Genomic DNA, 24,741 nt, shown 5'->3' on the forward strand with positions numbered 1-24,741 from the left:
ATCTGGTCTAACCCCTCCTCCCCCAAACCATCAGGTTATTTTAAGCTTAGATTACCTCAGTTTTCATAGGAGTGAATCTTTCTTAGGTGGTCAAAAGCATTATTATATCACTAAGCACATTACTGTAAAGTGAAGAGCATTTTAAAGTTTGGGTATCTTACTGCTCTGATATATTGAGTTAGTTTAGCACAAATTTCCAGGTAAGTAAGTAGAAGAGGCTGAAGGAGGGTTTTCTCTACCTGCCTGTGGTTTTCACCCAAAGATTTTCAACATTGGCTTTGGCATTGCCTGAGAAGATGTTTCAAATGTTGCCCTTGACTTGGAGAGCCAGCCAAAATATTTACTTGCATAGTGATACTTTTGTTCTGCATGTAATTTAGTCAAGAGGTGGTGCTCCAGCTGGGTTGGGTGATCCTCCTGTGCTCCCTAGCTTCCTATAGAAAACATAAGTCACAGAATCCTGATTTCTAAGTGTCTCTTCCACTGGGCTACAACGTCCTGTGCCCTGTAAGGTATCATGCACATAATAGGCATACAGTAAGTGCCCATTAGATAACTAACTATATGAATGTTTGGACTTTTTGGGGGGAGTGGGTTTCTTATAGTCATCCTTTTGGCTCTTTCTTGCTTTGTCTCAGAATGACCCCTACAGAAAGCTAAACCTAGAGAAATTCTTTACCATTTTCAGCATGGATTTGCTGGTCAAAAGAGGGTTCCTGTTTCTTCGAACTGGCATTTGACTCTGTATTCACACTCATATTTGGCTTTTGCAACATGTAAAACTAAAGCCACATGCCAATGCTTCACTTACTTGGTGAAAAAGTAGCTCCGCAGTCATATTATTAAGGCCCTTTACAGCTAGCTTTTATAAGTTTGTTTTATGTGGTGAATCTTGATTCTTGCTTTGACTTTAACTGCCACTTTGATTCTGCATGTTTGTCATGCATGGAACACTGAATATTCCATGTGAGACACAAAGAGTTAAGAATTAGACTCTCCTTATTCATGTTTTAGAACTAATGGACAAGGAGGTGGTTGAAGTTAGAGAGCTAAGAAAGAAAGGTGGGCATGTGCTTGTCATTAACCTGTTATGATTAAAGCACTAGAGAGGGGCCAATACTCTCTCTCCCCACTGTGAACTCCTTTTCCCCAGAGGGGCAGGGCTAGGAATTTCCTAGGTTCTTTGGGTTCCTTTTTTCTCCTATTCAACAAAGATCTATTGAACATATAGCACGTGCTAGGGCTGTGCTTAGGGCTTGGAACTGGTACATTTGCAGTTGTTTTCTCACTGCTGGGGAAGTGCAGGCATTGTTAGCACAGTGTTTGGCACAGAAACTCCATAAATAGTTGTGATAGTTATTATTCAAGTAGCCCCACATTGTGCACAGACCAACAATGTCAGTTATATGGTGATTCCATCTCAGAGGACTGGACCCAGGGTAGCCAGGTTTTAAGAAGAAAATGTGGGAACTCCATTGTATTTGTTTATTTCAAATTATTTATTTTAAAGAGAATCCTTGCACCAGGAAGAGCAACAGCCCGCATTTGCTGAGTCAGTGCAGCAACTTCAGGGGAAGTCCAATAAAATCAGAGGCTCCTTGGGGGCCAGTCCACAGCAGGAAGTTTAGTAAAGAACTTAAGAACAGTATCGTATAGCCCTCCTCATTGTTGCTCGACTATTCAGGGCCCCTCATCCACTTGTTGCAGTCAATACCAGCAAGTTCCCTGGCTCTCTATTTCCCTGCTCCATGATGCCTACCTCTGTAGTAGCCCACACCGTATCCGGGTAGTCCTATATGCTTTAGTATATTTGTTATTATTCGTTTTTCTTTCAGAAGGTGCTCTTACTTAATTCTTTTGGGAGATCTTTTCTTTCCTTTTATATCTTGACTGCAAATTGGAATTCCAAGACCTAATACAGGTTGTAATACTGGTGCCTTAATTTATGAGCTTCTCATCTTAGTTAGGAGCATTCTGATTTTAGATGGCATGACCATTTTAATATGAATATTTTAGTTCTGAGATTCTGCCTTGAAAATCATACCAGTGTGTTAAACTCTTAGGGATGTTTGACACATGCTAATCTTGGTCTGAGTTGATGTGGCAGGAAAGGAGTGGAACAGATTCCAGTCACCACTTTGTCATGTCTCTAGTACCTCCTGTGTAGTGTTCCCCAACATATGACTTTTTGAATTTTCACTGTGAACTTTCAGAAAAATGTGATGTTCTGCTTTTTTTCCTATTTGAAATAAATAGCAGTATTGATTTAGCAGTAGAGAAGAAACTTTATTAATAAAATGACAGCATATTTTTTAGAAGGCTCAAATTAAGGAAAACTCTGTAGGATACACACCAAACATAGTGATGTTCTATCAAAAAACAGTGAATTAAAATTATGATCATATCTTTAGCACATTATCAGAAATGTCACCTGTAGGGATTCCCATGTGTAGTGGTGATATTGTCCAATAAAATATGTCACTTTAATATGTTTTATACTCTTTTAAGTAAAAAATTCTTTAAAATAAAACATGCATGTAATCTCATTTTCCTAAACATTTCCAGACTATCAAATTTACGTGTCACTCTACTTGTCTTTATTTTCAGTATTAAATGCCCTGGTTCAATTTAACTCAATCAACCATTGATAGCACATTTACTATATGTCAGTTATATCTTTCCTCCACTTCTAAGCTCCAGTAAAATGTGCTGTCTGAACCACTTACATAGCAGTAATTGATATATTTTGGGTTTTTCGAGTTTAAATCTTATCTACTCAACTACATTTCAAGGTCAAATTTAGGGAATAGTTTTTATTTCCTTTACAGAGTCTAATACTTGTATACACTGTGGGCAGTCAATAAATATTAGCTGATTGGATTAAATAAGTTAATCTATGTAACAGCACTTAGAACAATTCCTGGGACAAGATCAGCAATGTTTGTGACTGTTAAGTAAAATATGAAATTATAACTTAACTAAATAAAAAATCCCTAAGTTCGGTATATTTTGGGAAGTATAGTTAGGGTCTGACATGGTGTTGGGCACACAGAGTGGACAATAAATTTTTGGTAAATCATTCAATTGATGCTTCATATAAATCTACATAGTGGTAATTTCACTGAGGTTAGATCTGTTTGGAGTCAACCAGACAGGGCAGCAGTCACTTGGTAGAAATATTTGGGCCAAGAAAAAATTTAGTGGGGATTAATCAGAAGGCGATTGGATAAAGGATAATTTATCCTTGGCTCCTTGGCTGAGCACGTGTTGATAAGAATGAGGGATGTTGGAATGAAGCAGAGACGAGCACTGGGTTTCCATCCTGGTTCAGGCAGGTGGGTGGGTGAGTGGAGAATCAAGTGCTAGGAGGTAGTCAGTTCTACCTACCAACATTCAATCTTAGATTCTATCCAGTAGGTGACTCTCAACTGGCATCATGGAGATGGGGGTAAGGAATCTAATGGGATCAGATGCCTGAGAGACCCCCAAATATAGTCTCAGTAGTATAGGTGGAGTCATTCTAGTTGGCATCTGCTGGGGAAGTTCGTCACTTGTGCTCACAACATCCTTTTTTGGAGAGCTCAGTTCTTGATATTTATCATCAGTTAATGTGTCCTGAAGCTTGAATGAATCAATTGATGGACACCACAAATTGAATCAAACTTCCATATTCAGTGCAGTTTGTCACCAGCAAAAACAGAATCTGATCAAAATTTTAATGTGTAACAAAACCCCTTTCCATTTCCTTTGTGTCAGTAGATGTGGATATATTGAGGGCTGATGGGATTTTCTATCACTCACGCACAACACACACACACACACACAGACACATGTGAGTGCATACAAATCCAACAGATTTAATTTTTTTCGAGCTTTTTTTACTAGCGCTTCAGCTGCAGCATGGTTTTCTTTGAAATTGAATGCACTGCTTTTTGTTTTTTGTTTTTTTAATCCAAACTAAATTTAAAATTTCCTTTTATAATTTTAACTGGTTATGTGCCTCATCAGTTTGTGAGAACATATTTGCATGAATATCCTATACTACAAAGTCTTCATACTTCTACTCTGGCTTCCAGTAATAAATATAATCTTCACCAGGTTCTGTGGAAACCCAGATGCTAAATTTTGTACTAAAAAATATGTCCTGTTGTCAAGCCATCTGGCTTTGGAGTTTTGGCTTCTGTGTTTCTCTGTGTAGACTTTTGCTCAGTCTGCTGTAGGTCACCATAAGATTCCCGACTGGCAACTTTTCTTTTACTTCTTTGAATGAGTATAGACACATGCCTTTCCCAGAGTGTGTTGCCATGAGATGGCTGAGACTAGACCACAACATTGCCAAAACTAATGAAGATTCAAAAACAGTGGAATAGAAGTAGTCAACATGGAGTGTAACCTAAAACAGCTTCTAGATAAGAATTCTCTTATTTCCCATAGGCCTGGATCCATGATGTGGGTCCCTGATGGTATCCTCGAGGCTGGTGACACCTTGGAGGCTGGATCCAGTTTCCAGAGAGAAAAGATTTTATCTATGCCTGCCTTCTCAATCCTCATTTTCTGCCCCAGGATCTGTTCCTTCTGAGAACAGTTGGCAACTGAAATACGTACTCCTTTTAAAGAAATCCCGTAGACAAGTAATCTTGACCAGTGCCTCCCACCAGGGTAATTATTCCAAATAATAATAGTTCATTATCAGCACACTTAGGGGTTTTCAGCTTTAAGTAACATGGAATATCAGAGGAAGGTGACAGTATTCCTGTCCAGATTGAGCCGTGCTGAGCTCAGTTTAATTTGCTTTTAAAGTGTTTGGAGGTCATGCCTACTGCCTTTCTGCTGTCTTGGGAATATAATATCCTTATGACTGTGAGCAGTTCTCAGTACACCTGTCTTTTGCTACTCCTCAACCCACCTATTTACATGGTAAAAAACAATGGTATTATTTAAATCCACGTAGGAAAGAAATAGTACTGTAAAAATGAATAGGAAAGAAACCTCCATACTGTTCTCCATAGTGGCTGCATCAATTTACATTCCTACCAACAATGTAGGAGAGTTCCCTTTCCTTCATATCCTCTCAAACATTCCTTAAAAAAACTAAAAACAGAGTTACCATATGATCCAGCAATCCCACTCCTTGGCGTACATCTGGAAAAGACAAAAACTAATTTGAAAAGGTATGTGCATCCTAATGTTCATAGCAGTACTATTTACAATAGCCAAGACAGGGAAACAACCTAAATGTCTGTCGACAGATGACTAGATAAAGAAGTTGTGGTCTATTTATATAATGGAATAGTACTCAATGATAAAAAAGAATTAAAGTAATGCCATTTGCAGCAACGTGGAATGGACCAACATGAAGTGTCAGAGAAAGACAAATATTATATGATATTGCTTATATGTAGAATCTTAAAAATGATACCAATGAACTTATTTACAAAACAGAAAAAGACTCACAGACACAGAAAATACACTTATGGTTTCCAAAGGGGAAAATAGGGGCGAGGGATAAATTTGGAATTTGGAATTAACAGATCCAGTACTACGTATAAAATAAACAACAAGGACCTATTGTATAGCACAGGGAACTATATTCAATATCTTGCAATAACCTATAGTGGAAAAGAATCTGAAAAATAATATATCTGTATATATATATAAAACAAATCACTTTGCTGTGTACCAGAAACTAACACAATGTAAATCAACTATACTTCAATTAAAAAAAAAAAAGAGTAAAGCCTTAGAGACATACTCCTGGCAGAGGCATTTCTACATTGGCATTGGTGATTGTAATCTTCTCAAACTAAATATCTACATTTGTGTTATTTTACCATTTCCCTCAAGGATTATGCGTGAGAATATTTGATTAACCAAAGGCCTCATCTGAGATTATTTTTCCTTAAAAAAGGTAGAAGCAATCACAAAGGTGAATTCACATCTTCTTTAGAGACACCAAAATGACCTGCAGCTGCTTGACTAGCTATTGTGTTTTCCTTCCTCCTTTTTGCTTCTTTCTTCTCTCTTTTTATCCACTTTCCTTTCTGTGCTCTTCCTGTCCGTCCGTGGATTGTGTTAATGGGGATCAAACTAAGGGAACAACTTGCCATAGCAGTTCTCCCCTCTCTCTCTTTTGGATCCTTTTATTATGGGGTATTTCAAACCTACATAATAGAATAGTAAAATGAACCTTGATGTGCCCATCAACCAGCTTAAACAATGATCAGATATTTGCTCATCTTATTTTATCTATTCTCCCCACATCTTTATTTTTTGGTCACATTTTTAAAGCAAATCTATGACATATTATTTCACCCATAAATACATCAGTATGTTTATAATAGATAAGAACTTTAAAAAACACTATTATACATCAACAAATATTTTATATCATCTGATTAAACAGTACCTGTGAAAAATTTTATATTTGTCTCCAAAGTGCCTTTTTACAGTTGTTTCGTTTGAAATAGGATCCAAACAAAGTTCACATACTGCATTTGTTTGCTGTCCTTCTAAAGTCTCGATCACTAAAAGCCCTCCACCCTGCCACTTTTTCATGCTGTTTATTTCTTAAAGAAATCAGGACATTTTTCCTGTAGAGTTTTTCTTATTTTGAAGAGTCTGATTGCATCCTCGTAGTGTCATTTAACATCATCCTCAATTTTATGTTTCTTGTGAACTGGTAACTTGATCTAGAGGCTCAACTAGATTTAGATTCAATTATTTTGGCAAGAATAATTCACAGGTGGTAACACAGAATTTCTGCTTTTTCTACTTTTCATGGTGTTTTAAGGTTGATTACTGGGTTCAGGTGGTTTAAGCTAGATTGTGTGTTATAAAGTTCACCATCAGCCTGTCACTTTATGGTTTTAGCTTCTATTGGTATTTGAGGTCCAGATCCTTTATTCATTAGTATTTACATAAAGGGTGATTTTTCAAATTCTCTTCTTTCTTTTGCATTATTAGCAGGGATTCTTCTGTGAAGAAGAACTTTCCGTCATCATCTCTTTGGCCTATAAAAAAGATTTACCAATCTAGATAGAGCATATAATGCTTTGGCTTTTGGTAGGCTGCCTCTCCCAGAATTGGCTCTGAAGGCCCTTCCCATCTCGATGAGCTTGATGGAACACACCAGCTGCTCCCTCACATCTCACCACTGCTCAGTGGCTTCCCTCTTACCACATATTCTATTCCCTGGCAGTCTCTTTTTATAACCAACTGCTGCCCAGAGGGAATTAAAAAGCCTTCTGACAAAAGAGGCTTTCCTAACTAAAACTATGGAGTGGGATGTCTCAAAACACTCACACCTGTAAAGATTGCCTGCATTCATTTAGTTGCCTGCATGTTCTTGACATGTGTGTTGCAGTCCCCAGCACTGGGTGTTTTGTGAATTTTCAGGGTGTTACTGGAGTAGACAGGCATGACATGAACTTTGCATTGTTGTTTAATACTGTCTGGAAAGCTCCCTGCTCCGTAACACTGGAGTCGAGCCTGTCAGCCTTCTGCTTTGTGATTTCTCTGTGTGGGAGGACTCCTTTAGCTGCGAGCTTATAAAAGTGCCTTGATCTGTAGTTAAAGAGAAAATTTATTGCTCTATTAATGAATAAAGGTGACTCATAAATTCATATTCTGTATTGGTGCAAGTAAAAAGGAGAACAAAGAATTCACAGCTTCAAATTCAGCTGCTAATGCCATAAGTTTGTATATATATATATATATAATACACACACACACACACACACACATATATATATATATATATATATTTCCTTCCAGAATGGAGCAACTAACAAGGAGCTCTCTCACAAGCTAGTTCTTACCCAAATTCTGCAGTACACCGGAAAGCTCCAGTATATTTCATTACAATTCCAGAGATTCTGACATTAAACTCCTTTCTTCAGATTCTTTCTTCAATTGAAGGTAAGTGGAAAGAGTGGTTGCTTTACAGAGACAAAATCCTCTCTTCTCCCACCCAGTTTTTATAGTGTTTGCTCCATGGTCAAATTGAGTGCCACCTCTTTATACTCTAGGACGACTTTTAAAATGTGAGTCCCAGGGTTTTCAGCACATTCATACATTGCTATGTTTGAATTAAATTTAAAAAATTCCGAGCATTCTGAGTTCTTTGTTTTTATATTTTTCTATGAATTTCTTTAGGTTAAAACTTAATTTGAATTGAGAAGGGTTGATGGCTCTGCCATTGCTTGACTAATAATTATATATATTGAAAGCTTCGAGCAAGGTAGATATCTTCTTTCCCAGTTGCCTGTTTCCCAGAGTCCCCCCATCTGAGACAGTTGGAAAAGGCATGAAAAATGAATGTGACAGGAAGTGGTGTTGGCTCCCTGACATGCTCATATTCTGGAACTGCTTGGGATTTATTGAAGCAGACTTAGTGGTAAGAAGTGCCCAGTGCAGCCAACATATCCAGTGGGCTAAGGCCCTATAAATCTATGAAATAAATAGCTGCCTGGTAGTATTTTTTCACCTGTTTATTAACTGGTAGACGTCTCTTTGTTGCCATGGCAACATGAGTGTGGAGAAAGGAAATAGTTGGCAGGTTGTTATAAAGTAGCAAACTACTTTTACTCCTTCCTATATTTAAAATTTTTTGGTTTTGTGGGTTTATGGCTCTCCTGGCTTCAGTATGTTTTTGAAAAAGGCATTCTTTAAGAATTCTTGATGTTATCTATGGCATGTGAGGAGCTCTACTGGAGGCCCCTGAAGACTGAAGCTGTTACCCTGGAGCAGCTCACACTGAGAGCTGTGAGACCTGACATCTCACAAGACACAGGGGCCTGGGAGGACTATTTACGGATAAAAGAAATTTTCCTTTGAAAGTTGTCCTTTGATTAACAGAAGAGAAATGAATTTTCTGTAGCAGAGCCTTAATACCTAAAATTGGATTTTCCTAAATATGTTAGTATTAGGACTCTAATATGTAATAAAAGTGTTCATGTATCTATTTCAAAGAACTTTCCCATCCTTTTCCAACCTAAGCTTTCCTAATTCCACCATGGTAAAGGTAAGCCTTATCTCTACTTCCCAGGAAGAGATGCTGAGGCAGTATGTGTAGATGAGTAGATACAGAGTTAGAAGCATGATTAGTGTTTTCTGTGTCTTGAACCAAGGCCCATACTGTTAGGATTTTTCTTGTTCCTTTCTTCCCATCCAGGATACACAGAGTATAAATATTCTTTGATGATGCTGAATACATTTTGAATGGTTTACACAGGGTGTAACTTTCAGTTATGTTTCAACTACCAGTCACACTCTAGGTTCTGTTCCCTTTGACTCACTGTGAAAGATTGGATGCACTTGTAACTTCATAGTTTCTTTGTTTTGTTTTGTTTAAATCAAGGTTCAACAATTCAAATGCTTATAGGGCTGAGGCTGTGTAATTGAGTGTAATGGGTTTTGTGTAACACAATAGAGTGGTTGTTGCATGGCTTGTGGCTAATTGGACTGTCTACTTAGTATTCAAATAAAAAAAAAATTAGAGCAAGGCTCAAATAAGACCTTTGTCTGAATTGAATTCAGCCAGCTGTTCCAAGACTGGAATCTCCAGAAAGATTTAAATGCTTGAAAAATGATTTGCTTAATAAAAAAAGTATGACTCAACTATTTACATTACTTTCTTAAACACTGACAATTATATTGAAATTATTGAAAAAATTAAAATACATATTTTTTTTAAATGTTGAGAGAACACAATTGATTATGCACTTTAAAAGTCATACATTTCCGAGGGAAATACATAACATACCCCAATATTGGATATAATAAAGCCAAACTGTGCTTACGTCTTTAAAATTATACTAAGAAAATTACTTGAGAAACTACAGGTTATTTGTTAGGTCTTGAATTTCCAGTTTTCCTAGTTTCACTCCTTCTGTCCTTTCTTTCCTTCGTTTCTTTTTCCCTTCTCTCTCCCTTCTCCTCTGCCTCTTTTTCACTCTCTTTCCTTTTCCTTTTCTTTCCCTTCCCTCCTTTCCCTTCATTCTTTCCTTCTTTCCTCCCTCCCTCCTCCTCCCTACCTGTAGAGAAACTGCTTTTAGTACTATTTTTCACAGACACACGTCAGATGTTCTAAAATGTCTCTCCTGGAGCAAACAGTATCACTTGGAGACCCCAGTAATTGTGCAGTAAGCTTTACGCCGTGGACGGATTATCATCCTGGGATATTTCTTTGTTGCTCTTGTGTTGGAGTCCTTATATTTTCTGTTCTATTTTCAAGCTAACTTCCTTATTTTGCTGGAATGCTTTCTCCAGTAACTTCCTGAGAAAAGGCGTATAGAGGTAATATATTTTTGCATATTGTGCTTGAAAATGCATATATGCTATCATCACACTTAATTGGTAGTTTGGCTAGTATAGAATTTACATTTGGAAATAATTTTCCCTCAGAATTTGGAAGGCAGTGCTTCATTAACATCTAGTTTGCAGTACTGGTTTAGAGAACACATTCTGATTTCTGTGGTTTTGCATGTGACCTATTTTTTGTCTATTCAGTGTTCTAAACTTTTGGAATAGTGTGCCTTGGTGTGGGTCTGTTTCATTTACTGTGTTGAGAACTTGAGTGGGCTCATTCACTATTAGAATATTCTTGTATTATTTATTTGATAATTTCCTCTCCTTAATTTTCTGTTTTTTTTTTTCCCCTGGAAAAATGTCAGGGGCTGTACTTCCTAAAATGATCCTTTTCTTAATTATTCTTTCTTGATACCCATTTCCTACTTTACCCACGCATCCCTCCGACCCCCTACTTTCTGGGATCTTTTCTTGGCTTCATCTTCCAAATCTTCCATTGCATTTTTCACTTGTTATCGTATTTTACAGTTTTTAGAATTCTTTCTAGTTCTCTGCTTGTTCCTTTCCTTGGGTTACATCATCCTGTTTATTCATGGGTGTAATTATTTAACCTCTCTTAATGTATTTCAGGATATTAGTTATAATTTTTCCCAAAGATTTTTCTGGTGCCTTAAATTTTTCTGTTATTTTCATCTTCTTTTTATCTGTTTGTGAACTTCCTTGAGTTAGAGCAGCCTTTCTCAATTTTTTTTTTCCCTCTGAAGGAATCCTTGAAATAATTTTCAAGTCTCAGGGAACTTCTGCGTAAAATTATTACATCTTCAGCCCAAGATATATAACACGATCACTAAGTTTTAGGTATAATAATTCAATAATAATTTCCAATGCTCTTTTGAGTAGAGAATAATATTTTTCTACAGATTTGCTTATTTTGCCCAATATACTAGCTTACTCTTTGCATGTAGTTCCCCTTTCCCATATAAAATGTTGACTCTTATGTAAGTCAGTAATATAGACTGTGGTAACCAAATTTTTTTCTTTAAACATTTTCTACTTGATTTTTAAAACTTTACCAAGTAGCCTAAAGTCTTATTATACATTTCTGCTATATAAAATGCTAATGAGTTATGATATATGGTATAACATGTATGGAAGAGTAGTTTTCCTCCCAGTGTAAACTACAAATGGTTATTTTCCAATTTTGTTTTTGAAACAACCAGGTAGTAAAGCTGAGCTTATCTTTCTTGAAATTAATATCTTTCCCTCTTTTTAAGATAAATTTTAAAATCTCATGAAGCAAACGTAACAAATTCTGTTTAATAATTTGTTTAAGCCAACATGAGATTTGATTTTTCTAAATATAGGCTCAGTAAATTTAAGAGCTTATGAATTGATTTTAATTAGTGGTATTTACAACATGAAAATTTATTGACAATGTTGAACAGTAATGCTATTACAACCATAAACAAAAACCTTATGAATAAAATGCATTATAAGATGCAACTGTATACAAGGCTTTGAAAAAATATTTTCTTACTGCATTAACGACCAGGATTAATTTCAATTTTAGCAATTATAAATTATAAAAATGCATTGGTTTCTCTTTCTCTCTTATGGGGGTATATGGGCATAAAAGAGTTATTATTTTTGAAACTAAAAATAAAGAAGGAAATTTATCTAATTTATTTGAAACCTGTGCTGCTTTCTTCCTGTACAAATATTCAAGTCTGGGTCAAATTTGAGACAAGAACACATGGATTTCATTTTCAACAAAATGAAATGATCTCTTGATAATTGCTAAATAAGAGAAGTTTGCTCAGGCATGTTGAAAGTTGAAAACTACAGCAAAATATTCATTGTCTTTCTGTGAATGACTGGCCTTTTTTTCAATCACCTGTTGCACAGTTGCAGTGAAATGCCTCGAGATTGTAATTCTTTATCCCTGCCTTACTGGAAATGCTCATTGACTTAGGCTTAGACTTCTCCTTTTCTAAATCTTACCTCTTCTTCAAAAATAACCATCTTGGGCCATCAGATATATTTGTTACATAGAATGCTAGTAAAATACAAGATAAAGACAACAATAACTACAAAAAGTATCACAAAAAATGAAAGCGTCGCAATACAGTTTATTTCTAACCTCTACAACCCACGTTTTGCATGTTTAAAATAATAGCAAAATGGCAGGGAGTCAATTGAATCACAGCACACAATGAATGAAAATTTTCCTCTAATTTTTTTATTCAACTAGCAGAACTTATTAGATAAGAAACCCATAATAAAGATTGGTTGAAGTAATTTGGAAGAAAGAGACTGATGGCATCAGCCTACCATAGTCACCTCCCTGCAGTGTAGCACTCACCAATTATCTACAGCCTTCTCTATTTCAAGTCAAAAACTGAGAATGGGCTTAATGCAATAAACATGATTCTGTAGTGCACTGCTGAAAGATCTGTCACTAAATTGCTAATGGAGCTGCTGGGTCACTGTCCATCATTTTATCACAAGGTATGTGACATTCAAAACTGATGTTTATTATTATTTTTTGAATCATGATCTTTCACAGAGCCCCTGGTGCCACCTTGCAGAGCCCCAGGATTCCATGTTAGAAGTGTTTTTCTACTCTTTGAGGTCAATTCTACATCAGGTTTCTGTGAAATATTATTGTTTGGAACCTTTATTTTGTTGGAGGTCCCCATATTTCAGTACCTGTGTCTTTTCTTGGGGCTATTCAGGACCCTACAAATTTCTGCCTGGAGATTGGAGTTGATATGCTTGGCATCCAGTGCTCTTGGATCTCACCAGTTGGATGACATATATATTTTAAAAGAATTTATATACGTTATGTGCATGAAGGTAGTTTTGAAAATTTAACTAACAGCAAGAGGGAAAGAAAAGGAGGGCAGAAAATTTAAACACCTAAAGAATGATTAGGTAACTTGTGATCTAGTAGCACAAAGGAAATATTATGGGTTTATTAAAAAATAAAACCAAAAACTCTGTTTTATGTTATAAAGAGTATAATATAGTGCTTGGTGAAAAAAAATCAGGTATATATTGTATGTTTATACGTTTTACAAATTATGCAAAATGAAAGCATACAGATCAAAACCAGAAAGTTACTATTTTTCTGATCTTAAATGTAACAAAGTAGAAAAAGTTACTATTTTTTGAATTTTAAATGTGCTGTTTGTTTATGAAAGTTATGAAATAAATTGAAGTATACAGAATAAAATAAAAACCAGAATTAATTCTATCACCCCAAAATAACCACTGCCAACACTTTGATATATAGGTCTATATATCTTCTTCTGTTACAGCTTTATTGATGTGTAATTGATATAATAAGCTGTTTACTTTCTTTAGATTTAATCTCAAATAAAACAATTACAATATTTAATTGAGCATATAAAAAAGAACATGTAAAAAAGAATAAAGAAAATCTCTGAGCTCATACAGGGTGATTTTCAGCATTTTTTTTGATTAATTTTTTATCAAAGTATTGTTGATTTACAATGTGTTAATTTCAGGTGTACAGCAAAGTGATTCACTTACATATATCCATATCTCTATCTCTATTTATCTATCTATATACATACACATATATATTCTTTTTCAGTCTTTCCATTATAGGTTATTATAGTTCCAATGTCTTAAATTTGATTAAGTTCAATTTTATCAATTTTTTTCTTTCATGAATCATGCTCTTAACACTATATCAAAATTATTTTTACTTAACCCAAAGTTTTTGTTGTTCAAATTTTATGTTAGGTTTTACATTTATGTTTGTTTTGAGTTAATTTTTGTTATGTGTTTGAGTTGTGAATTAAAGTTCATTTTTTTTCTTCAAATATTCTTTTCTGGATTGCCTTTGCATCTTTGTCAAGAATCTACCATTATGTGTGCATTTATTACTGGATTTTTTTTAACCTATTTGTTTATCTTGATGCCTATACCACACTGTCTTGATCACTGTAGCTTTATAAGTCTTGAAGTCAGGTAGTATCAGTCCTCTAAGTTTTTAGATTGAAGTCTAGTTGATTTACAATGTTGTGTTAGTTTCAGGTATTCAGCAACGTGATTCAGTTTATGTATATATAGTTGAATATAGTTCCCTGTGCTATACAGTAGGTCTTTGTTGGTTATTTATTTTATATATAATAGTGTATATATTTATGTTAATCCCAAACTCCTAATTTATCCCTCTCCACCTTTCCCCTTTGGTAACCATGAGTTTGTTTTCTATGTCTGTGAGTCTATTTCTGTTTTGTTAATAAGTTCATTTGTATCATTTTTTTGTTTCCATGTATAAGCGATATCATATGATATTTGTCTTTCTCTGTCTGAATTACTTAACTTAGTATACTAATCTCTAGATCCATCCATTTTAGTGCAAATGGCATTATTTTATTCTTTTTTATGGCAGAGTAGTAGTCCATTATATATATATATAATGGAATACAAACACACAAACACCATGACTTCTTTATGCATTCATCTGTTGATGGACATTTAGGTTGCTTCTGTGTCTTGGCTATTGTAAATAGTGCTGCTAGGAACATTAGGGTGCATGTATCTTTTTGAATGAGAGTTTTCTCTGGATATATACCCAGGAGTGGGGTTGCTGGATCACATGGTAACTCTATTTTTAGATTTTTAAGGAGCTTCCATGCTGTTCTCTGTGTGGCTGCACCAATTTACATTCCCACCAATTGTGTAGGAAGGTTCCCTTTTCTTCACACCTTCCCCAGCATTTTATTATTTGTAGACTTTTTGATGATGGCCATTCTGACCAGTGTGAGGTGATACCTCATTGTAGTTTTGATTTGTATTTCTCTAATAATTAGCATCTTTTCAAGTGCCTGTTGACCATCCATATGTCTTCTTTGGAGAAATGTCTGTTTAGATCTTCTGCCCATTTTATGATTGAGTTTTTTTTTTTAATTGAGCTGAATGAGCTGTTCATATATTTTGGAAATTAATCCCTTGTTGGTCACATTGTTTGCAAATATTTTCTTCCATCCTGTAGGTTGTCTTTTTGTTTTGTTTATGGTTTCTTCTGCTGTGAAAAAGTTTTTAAGTTTAATGAGGTCCCATTTGTTTATTTTTGCTTTTGTTTCTTTTACTCTAGGAGATAGAGCCAAAAAAATCTTGCTGTGATTTATGTCAAAGAGTGTTCTGCCTTTGTTTCCCTCTGGGAGTTTTAGAGTGTCTGGTTTTACATTTAGGTCTTTAATCCATTTTGTGTTTATTTTTGTATATGATGTTAGAGAATGTTCAAATTTCATTCTTTTACATGTAGCTGTCCAGTTTTCACAGCACCACTTATTGAAGAGACTGTCTTTTCTCCATTTTATATTTTTGTCTTCGTTGTCATAGATTAACTGACCATAAGTGCCTGGGTTTATTTCTGGGCTTTCTGTCCTTTTCCATTGATCTATGTGTTTGTTTCTGTGCTAGTTCCATACTGTTTTGATTACTGTGGCTTTGTAGTATAGTCAAAGTCAGGGAGCCTGATATCTTCAGCTCTGCTCTTCTTTCACAAAATTTATTATTCTGGTTCTGTGAAAAATGCCATTGGTGATTTGATAAGTATTGCATGAATCTGTAGACTGCCTTGGGTAGTATGGTCATTTTAATAATATTGATCCTTCCAATCCAAGAACATGGTGTATCTTTCCATCTGTTTGTGTTATCTTGAGCTTCTTTCATCAGCATCTTATAGTTTTTGGAGCATAGGTCTTTTCCTCCTTAAATAGGTTTATTCCTTGGTATTTTATTCTTTTTGGTGCTATGGTGAATGGGATTGTTTCCTTAATTTCTCTTTCTACTATTTCATTGTTAGTGTATAGAAATGCAACAGATTTCTGTGTATTAGTTTTGTATCCTGCAACTTTACCAAATTCATTGATGAGCTCTAGTAGTTTTCTGGTGGTGTCTTTCTATGTATAGCATCATGTCATCTGCAAACAGTGAACAGTTTTACTTCTTCATTTCCAATTTGAATTCCTTTTATTTTATTTATTTTTTTATGATTGCTGTGGCTAGGAATTCCAAAACTATGTTCAATAAAAGTGGCAAGAGTGGGCATCCTTGTCTTGTTCCTGATCTTAGAGGAAATGCTTTTAACTTTTCACCATTGATTATGACGTTAGCTGTGGGTTTGTCATATATGGCATTTATTATGTTGAGGTATGGTCCCCCTATGCCCACTTTATGGAAGTTTTTTTTTTAATCACAGTGGATGTTGAATTTTATCAGAAGTTTTTTTCTGCATCTATTGAAATGATCATATGTTTTATATTCTTCAGTTTGTTAATGTGGTTTATGTATCATATTGATTGATTTGTGGGTATTGAAAAATTCTTGCATCCTTGGGATAAATCCCACTTGATCATGGTGTATGATCCTTTTAATGTATGTTGGATTCAGTTGGCTAGTATTTTTTGAGGATTTTTGCATCTATATTCTTCAGTGATATTGGCCTGTAATTTTCCTTTTTTGTAGTATCTTTGTCTGGTTTTGGTATCAGGGTAATGGTGACCTCATAGAATGAGTTTGGAAGTGTTCCTTCCCCTGCAGTTTTTTGGAATAGTTTCAGAAGGATAGGTGTTAACTCTTCTCTAAATGTTTGGTAGAATTCACCTGTGAAGCCTTCTAGTCCTGGACTTTTGTTTGTTGGGAGTTTTTAAATTACTGATTTAATTTCAGTACTGGTAATTGGTCTGTTCATATTTTCTATTTCTTCCTTATTCAGTCTGGGGAGTTTGTACCTTTCTAAGAATTTCTCGGACATTTCTTCTAGGTTGTCCATTTACTGACATATAGTTGCTCTTAGTAGTCTCTTATATCTTCTGTATTTCTGTGGTGTTGGTTGTAAATTCTCCTTTTTCATTTCTGATTTTACTAATTTGGGCCCTCTTCCTTTTTTTCTTGATGAGTCTGGATAAAGGTTTATCAATTTTGTTTACCTTTTCAAAGAACCAGCTTTTAGTTTCATTAATCTTTTCTATTTTTTTTAGTCTCTTTTTCATTTATTTCTGCTCTGATCTTTATGGTGTCTTTTCTTCTACTAATTTTGGGTTTTGTTTGTTTTTCTTTCTCTAGTTGCTTTGAGTATAAGGTTAGGTTGTTTATTTGAGATTTTCTTGTTCCTGAGGTAAGCTTGTATCACTGTCAACTTCCCTTTTAGAACTACTTTTGTTGTATCCCATATATTTTGGATTGTCATGTTTTTAGTCCTCTAACTTTGTTCTTATTAAAAAGTTGTTCTGGCTATTCTAGGAAATATGGAAATATGCATTTCCATGTGAATTACATAATTGGCTTTTCAAGTAATACAAAAGAGTCTCCTGTTACTTAGATTTGGATTGCATTAAGTATAGATCAATTTGGGTTGAATTAACATCTTAACAATATTGAGGCTTCTGATCCATAGATGCAGCATATCTGTCTATTTACTTACATCTTTTTAAGCTTCTCTTAGCAATGTTTTGTACTTTTCATTACACAACTGTTGCACATCTTTGATCAGATTTATTTCTAAGTATTTCATATGTATACAAATGCAGTTGGTTTTTTGTGTTTATCTTGATAAATTTACTTAGTAGTATCTCCCTTTTCTTCCCTCCTTCCCTCTTTTTTCTTCCTTTCTCCCCTCTCCCCTCCCTCCCTTCTTCCGTCTTTCTTTTTTTTCTTTCAATGCGTTAGGATTTCCTGTATAGACAGTCATTTTGTCTTTGGATGAAGGCACTTTTACTTTGGTTAGAACCTCTAGTACAATGTTAACATTGTAAGAGCAGACATCCTCACTTTATTCCTGATTTTAGAGGGAAAATAATGACGTTTCCCTTGTGGAATTGACAAAAGTTGCTTACTTCTAAAGATCCATCCTTAAGTCACATTTTAAACAACAGATACATTGTATTTAACAAAAAATTAGCTTTCAAACCAATTTTACTATAACTTATGTGAGTGTATGTTGGAGTTTGTTCCTTTTTAGAATGTAACAGAATACATGTAAATATTTAAGATTAGAAAGGTGTCATAGTAACTACTTTCCAATAATAAACATGTCTTTCCTATTTAAAATTTAAGCAATGTTTGAAGGGGCTAGTAGCAGCATATTAATAAAGTGGTGTTTGTAGTAGCTGAGGAGCAGCTAGTGTTGGATAAGAAGTGCTGGTTCTTAAGAGATTAGCAAACATTTTTGCTTTGTAACATTCGGATTGTCCTGGACATAAGATGGTAAGATTTAAAAAATCTGTAAAGCTGTTCTTTTCTGTGCTACATACTTTAAATGCTGACCATGGTAGCAGAATCTGATTTGAGCCTAAAAAAAACTTAGTTAATCATGAGCCTTGATGGGAAAAGCCTACATCATAAAATTCATCTTTGTCCTTGGGGGTTTTGCTGTCAGACTCAGCAGAGTTCAAACATTTACTGAAGACAAAAACAGTATTTTCTTCATATGCCTTTCTCATCCTTGGTAACCATGGGGTTGTCATCTAACAACTAGAATTGCTTGAGCAGTCCTTGAAAGGGGTTTCAGCCCCAGAGGATATAGAGGCTTTTAAAAACACTCTGTCCAGAGTTCATCGTATTTACATGAAACTTGTTAGTTCCAAAGGATTATTTAGAGTGCTGTCAGAGGTCTCCAAGGAGCTATAAAACACCTCATGTAATACAGTACCTGTACCAGCTAAAATGGCTACAATTCTTAGAAGCTTACCTGTTGGGTCTGAGAATATTCATTGAAGGTGTGACTGTCTTTTATGCCAGAAATGAGTAAAATGAGCTGTGCTTTTTCCTGTGCCCATCCCACCTTACACTTGGCCTTTCAGCTCTTACTCAACCTCCCGCCTCAACCTTTTGGTTGGATGGTCCTACTTTCTATTCTGTTAGCCCTATGTGCTTCCCCCAAGACACATGTACTGACTGTATTGTGATTGCCTCTCAACTTGTGTGAATCTCCCACTACGTTATAAACTTTGACAGGGCCCCTACTGACTTTGGCTTATTCATTGTTATGCCACCAGCAACAGTGCCTGACCCATAGTTGGCACTGATAGACATTTGTTGGATGAATGTATGAATGAATAAATGAACAGAGCAGATCCTGAGTAATTCAATTCCCAAGTAAAAGCAGTAAGACTTAGTTTTCCTTGTTAGTGGATTGAATTATTTTATGAGGGACCAGGGTTTGAAAAGTAAATGGGAGAGAGATAGACAATGATTGCTATACAGATTAGAGGAGCCTACAGTAGAAACTTGTGATGGTCTGGTTGTGAGCTTACTCTTTTGGGACTGGCGTCTGGAGCGTGACTTAGGCATGGTGTCTGTGACCTTGCTGCTCAGATGAAAGTGTGCTCTTATCAAGCAGGTTGATGCACGGATGTGGAACACTATGGTAAAGACTCAATCTGTGATGGAAAGTTGGAATACTTTGACAAAAGGGGAAGGGGATGCTGCTTATTCTCACTTGTCTGTAACCATATGTATTGATCCTCAAAATGTTTCTCACCTTTTCTGAACCCTGCCATTGTAGTTTGTTTTTGGGAAGTTAAAAAATAGATCACTGGTGCTCTTTTGGTCTCTTTATGTTTGTTTCCTGAAATATTTATGTGTCTAGTTTTCTTTTATCCTCATTTTCCTTTGGATTTTCTTAACGTGAATGGGTTCTAGCTGGGGGGGAAATGAATATAACTGGCATATATAAAATTTATCATTTAAAATTATATTTGTTTTTAAAATAGCCATGTTACTGAACTCTCCTTTTAATTCCAATATTTATTTCAGTTGATTGCCTTGGATTTTTTTCAGGTAGATATTTTGTTATGTGCAAGTGAAGATAATATTTCCTTCTCTTTCCTAATATTTATACTTCTTTTTAATTCTAGTGATCTTATTTAGTTACTTAGACCTACCAGAAGATTGTTAAAATATTAGTTGTGATGGTGAGTATTTTTGTCTCATTATTTATATCAATAAAAATGTCCATAGTGTTTTATATTTAAGTATTACATTGCCAATTAATTAGCCTATAGATGTTCCATATCACATGAAGGAATGCCCTTCTATTTCTAGGTCACAGATTTAAAATTTTATCAGTTGCTTTTTAAAAAACATGTATGGAGGCAGTCAGATGGCTTTTCTCCTTTGACCTTTTAATATGATGAATTATAGATTTCCTAATATTGGCCCATAATTGCATTCATTCTTGAGGTAAATCCTACTTTGTCATGGTGTATTATTCTTTTAATATCCTGACAGATTTGAGTTTCTAATGTTTTATTAATGATATATGTATTTATAGTTTTAATTGAGATTGCCTAGGAGACTGTGAATTTGCCTCCCAATTACTACTCCATGGCCAATTCTTGCTTCCACCCCCTGCAGCTCTGAGCTCAGGTAGGGTGGCTTTTTGTGACTTTTTCCTTTAGTTCTGGTCACTTTCTTCTCAGCCAGATTATGTTCTTCTCCTTCCTTTATTTTGTCTTCATCTATTGTTAATGTAGGAGAATTTTCTTGAATCTTCCCCCCTTGTTTCCCTAATTCAGATCGCTCCTCTTCTTCCTTTCTTTTCTATTTTCCTTTGGATTTTATTCATCAGACACTGGAAAAGTGAGGGGTACAAAACACATTTTATTAATCCAAAAGCCCCTGATCTTGTTCCTCAAATCTCAAAGCAATAGGTAAAACAGAATTACATAGTATTTTCATTCAATTCACATTTGAGACTAGCATTTCTGAAAATCCGGTATTAGCTTTCAAAATTTTCTGACGGTAAAATCTCCGCCTCAAGGAGGGGCTGTATCACTGAGCTACTTCTCTAGGGGTCGAGAGAGTCTCAGTGGTTGGCTGAAGAGTGAAGCTGAGGATGTTGGCGTTGCAAATCTTTGGCTCTAAGCTTTGTGCCTTGGGGATTATCTTTAATTGTGAAGTCTTTTGTGTGGGTGCAATAGAACATTGGGTTAACTCTGGCAATTGGAATAAGACACATACTTTTGTTTAAGACAGATAGAGTTCTACCTGCTTTTGTGCTGTGTAGTGTGGAGCCTTGGGAGAAACATTCTAGATCTTGTGTATACTTGTTATTAAGCCCTGAAATATCTGGAATAACAATCCTAAAAACAGAAACAAAACACATTCATAACAGCAGCCAATTGCAAACAGCAAGAGTGTGCAGAGCTTGGTTAAACAATACTTTACCATTGTGTGGTTCACCTTGGGGGTGGCAAACAGAGGATGCCCCACTTGAGGGTCTCTTCTCATCAGGGTCTGTCTCCTTTTTCCTCTTCTTTCTCTGAGCCTTTCCCTGAGGTCTTGCTTTCTTCTGTTGGTGCTCCTTATAGTTAAGATCAGAAATTCTAATGTTAAGTTCCATCCTAGGAAAGGATTGAGGATCTATCTTCCTTGCTCAGGAATTTGAGGTTTTGGGGGACTAGACCATAATTTTAACAAACCAACCTTTCTCTGGTCAAGACTGATTCTTGTTCTCTCCTTTCCTTGTGGTACTATAACTTTATTTGATAATCAACATTTAGTTCTCATCCACATTAACTGTCTGTGGATTTTTGAAAATGGTAATAGGTACATAGGTTACCACTGTATAGAGCTTGTTTGGTGAATCGTCATCTTCGTTACATTTTCTGAACAACTGCACATGGATACGATTTGGAGCATTCCTTATTTCTTTGGCCCAGACAGCTTCATTGAGGTGTCAGTGTGTACATCTGGAGTTCCCATCTCATTCATGGCAAATTTCCAGATTTCTTTGAGTGCACAAGGTACATGCTTCTTGAAACCCACTCCATGGATGTGCTTGTGAATGTTGATAGTGCATTCTCTGGTCACCACCTTGTTGATGGCAGACTGGCCATTCTTCTTTAGCTACCCTTCTTTGCAGGAGCCATTCTGCCAGGCCCAGGTTGGAAAAGCAGGTTCTTTTTCAATAATTCAAATCTGATGTTTAGCCAAAAAAGATTCCATCTCTGCCAGAAGTAAATGTCTGGAGGGATGATGGATACAGAGGCCCTTTCTGTCGCATGTTTCAAGTAATGTGGGCCATTTTGACAGTGATTTTACAGAGCATAGCTAGGCTGACTAAATGGATGTTTCATCCGTTGGTCTTTGAGCCCAGGATGTTGAATTTGTTTTCCCATTTCCAGTGGGTGAGCAGTCTGGACAGGAGTCCCAGGGATATAGTCTCTCCAAGCCTCTGTTTCTGATTGACCCTGGGCAAATACATTAGCTTCTCCCTCTGAAGATGAAAGGTGATTGTGCTGTCTCCTCCCTTCTAGAGCTGTTGGGAAGATGAATGTGAAAGAGACAGTAAGAGCACTGAGCTTCCACGAGAAGGGTGCTATGTAATCACAAGGTGTTATGATCACCACTCCTGTTAGGCGCATTGAGATCATGATGCCTGGAACTAAATCAGTTGCACTTGCCTGTCTTTATCATCAGCTTTAATGCTTCCTGTCTCCTACACAGCCTGTAAGCAAATAAGTAGTATTTTCCAAGTTAGGCTGCCTTCCAGGGAATCAGGGCTGACTGACTCTTGCCTTACACTCCTGAACCTGTTCTCTTCGGTTGGGTGTATGGTGAAGTAGATTTTTTTCGTGGCCAGATAGCCCCCGTCTCACTGCTGTTGAGCAGGGTGATCTTGGACCTGTTACTTAACCTCTCTAAGGCTGTGTCTTCACCAGTTAAAACTGGTTACTTATAACTATTGTATGGATTAAATGAGATTAATTCTCCAAAACTCCTGGCAAACAGACAGTGCTCACTAAATGTTAGTGTTTTGAAATTTTATTTTCTTTTATCCTCTCCCTTTTTGGCTCTGACATTAACATGACATGTGCATTTCTATCCCAGCATCTTGTTTTTGGTGGCAGTTGATATTTTGGGTGCTTAGAGATATGACATCATTTTTCTGGAAGACTTCATTTTGAACCATGTGTCTTCATTCTCAATGTCCTCAAAGCAGTTTAAACAAACCAAATGTATAAAAAAGTATTTACTTTGTGACATTTATTTTCAATAGCTTGTGAGCCCTGATGTGCTCTTAATAGAAAGCAAAAGCTACAAAAACTGGCCTTGCTTGTGGGAGGTGCTATTTAAAGCCTTAGTGGGCCCGAAATGACAGTTTTGAAATTGACTGTGGAGTGTGATGATGCCAAGTACTAGCAGACGCCCAGGAAACCTGTCACATGTGCAATGTGTTACCAAAAATCTCAAAAGGCTGCAGTGGTTTTAGAAGAGTTTTTGTCTTAGGAAGCATTTGCCATCTTAATCTCTAGATTTCCCTTTTGCTATGGCTGGAACTTGCTGCAGCAGAGGGGCTGCAGACTGCAAACTAGGGCTCTGTGGAAAGGGAGGGTTCTCCTATGCAGAGATATTTGTGGGGCTTCCAGCTGAGCTTAGCTACATGACAGCTTTATGCCTGAGAATCAATGATTTCATTGAAAAGTGGCTCTTTCTGCGGCAGACAGTTGTTTTACAGTGGTTCAGAAGTCTGCTCTGCTTCTGACGAGCGGGGTGACCTTGTAGGGTTACTTAGCCCAAGAGTCTCAATTTCACTGTCTATAAAATTAGGATAGTGATACACACCTTGTGGTATTTTTATACAGACTTGTAGTACATATAAATCTCCTACATTGGTATTTGACATATAGGAGGAACATTTTTACATTTTAGCTGTTAGTTTAAATAAAACGAATGAAAAATAATCACTGTGGTAGACAGATTAATGACCCTCCAAAGAAGTCCACATCCTAGTCCTTGGAACCTGTGAATATGTCATGGCATAAGGGACTTTGCAAATATGATTAAGGACAGTGAGATGGGGAGGTTATCCTGGATCACTTGGGTGGGTCTCATCTAATCACTTGGGCCCTTAAAGGGAACCTCTTCCTATTGTGGTCAGAGAAAAAGATGTGACAGCAGGTTCATGCTACATCGCTGGATTGGAAGATGAATAAAGGGAGCCATAAGCCACAGCCCTGACTCCTCAAAAGGCAGGCAGATTCTAGAAGCTAGAAAAGGCAATGAGACAGATTCTCACCTAGAGACTGGAAGGAACCAGCTTTCTCAACACCTTACTTCAGCCCAGTGAGACCCATGTCAGACTTCTGACCTATAGAATTATGACAGAATAAGTTCGTGTTGCTTTAAGCCACTAAGTTTGTGTTAATTTCTTATATAGCAACAATGGAAAACTAATACATGATTTTAAAAAGTGTTAAGGATTTATGCAGTTGTAGAAAGGATGAGCCCTAGGATGCTCTGAATTTGGACAAGCTATTAAAGTGTATGTGTTAAATTCTAGTCCCCTTGAGCTTGGTGAGATTATTTGAAATCCTACCAGTTTCTCTTTTGTGCAGATGTGGCTTGCTTCATAAGAATTGAAATGCTTTGTTACACCCTTAAAGA

The 24,741-nt window shown here is 36.1% G+C and overlaps 1 protein-coding gene and 1 pseudogene across 1 annotated transcript in view; one reads left to right on the forward strand and one right to left on the reverse strand.

Annotated features, from left to right (window-relative positions):
* PLPPR1 (phospholipid phosphatase related 1) overlaps positions 1-24,741 on the forward strand; it is a 505,501-nt gene that overhangs the window by 98,289 nt on the left and 382,471 nt on the right. The gene's annotated exons all lie outside the window — the stretch shown is intronic.
* On the reverse strand, positions 21,851-22,223 carry LOC102519955 (annotated as a pseudogene).

Source organism: Camelus ferus, chromosome 4, assembly GCF_009834535.1.
Source record: "Camelus ferus isolate YT-003-E chromosome 4, BCGSAC_Cfer_1.0, whole genome shotgun sequence".
Lineage (NCBI taxonomy): Eukaryota > Metazoa > Chordata > Mammalia > Artiodactyla > Camelidae > Camelus > Camelus ferus.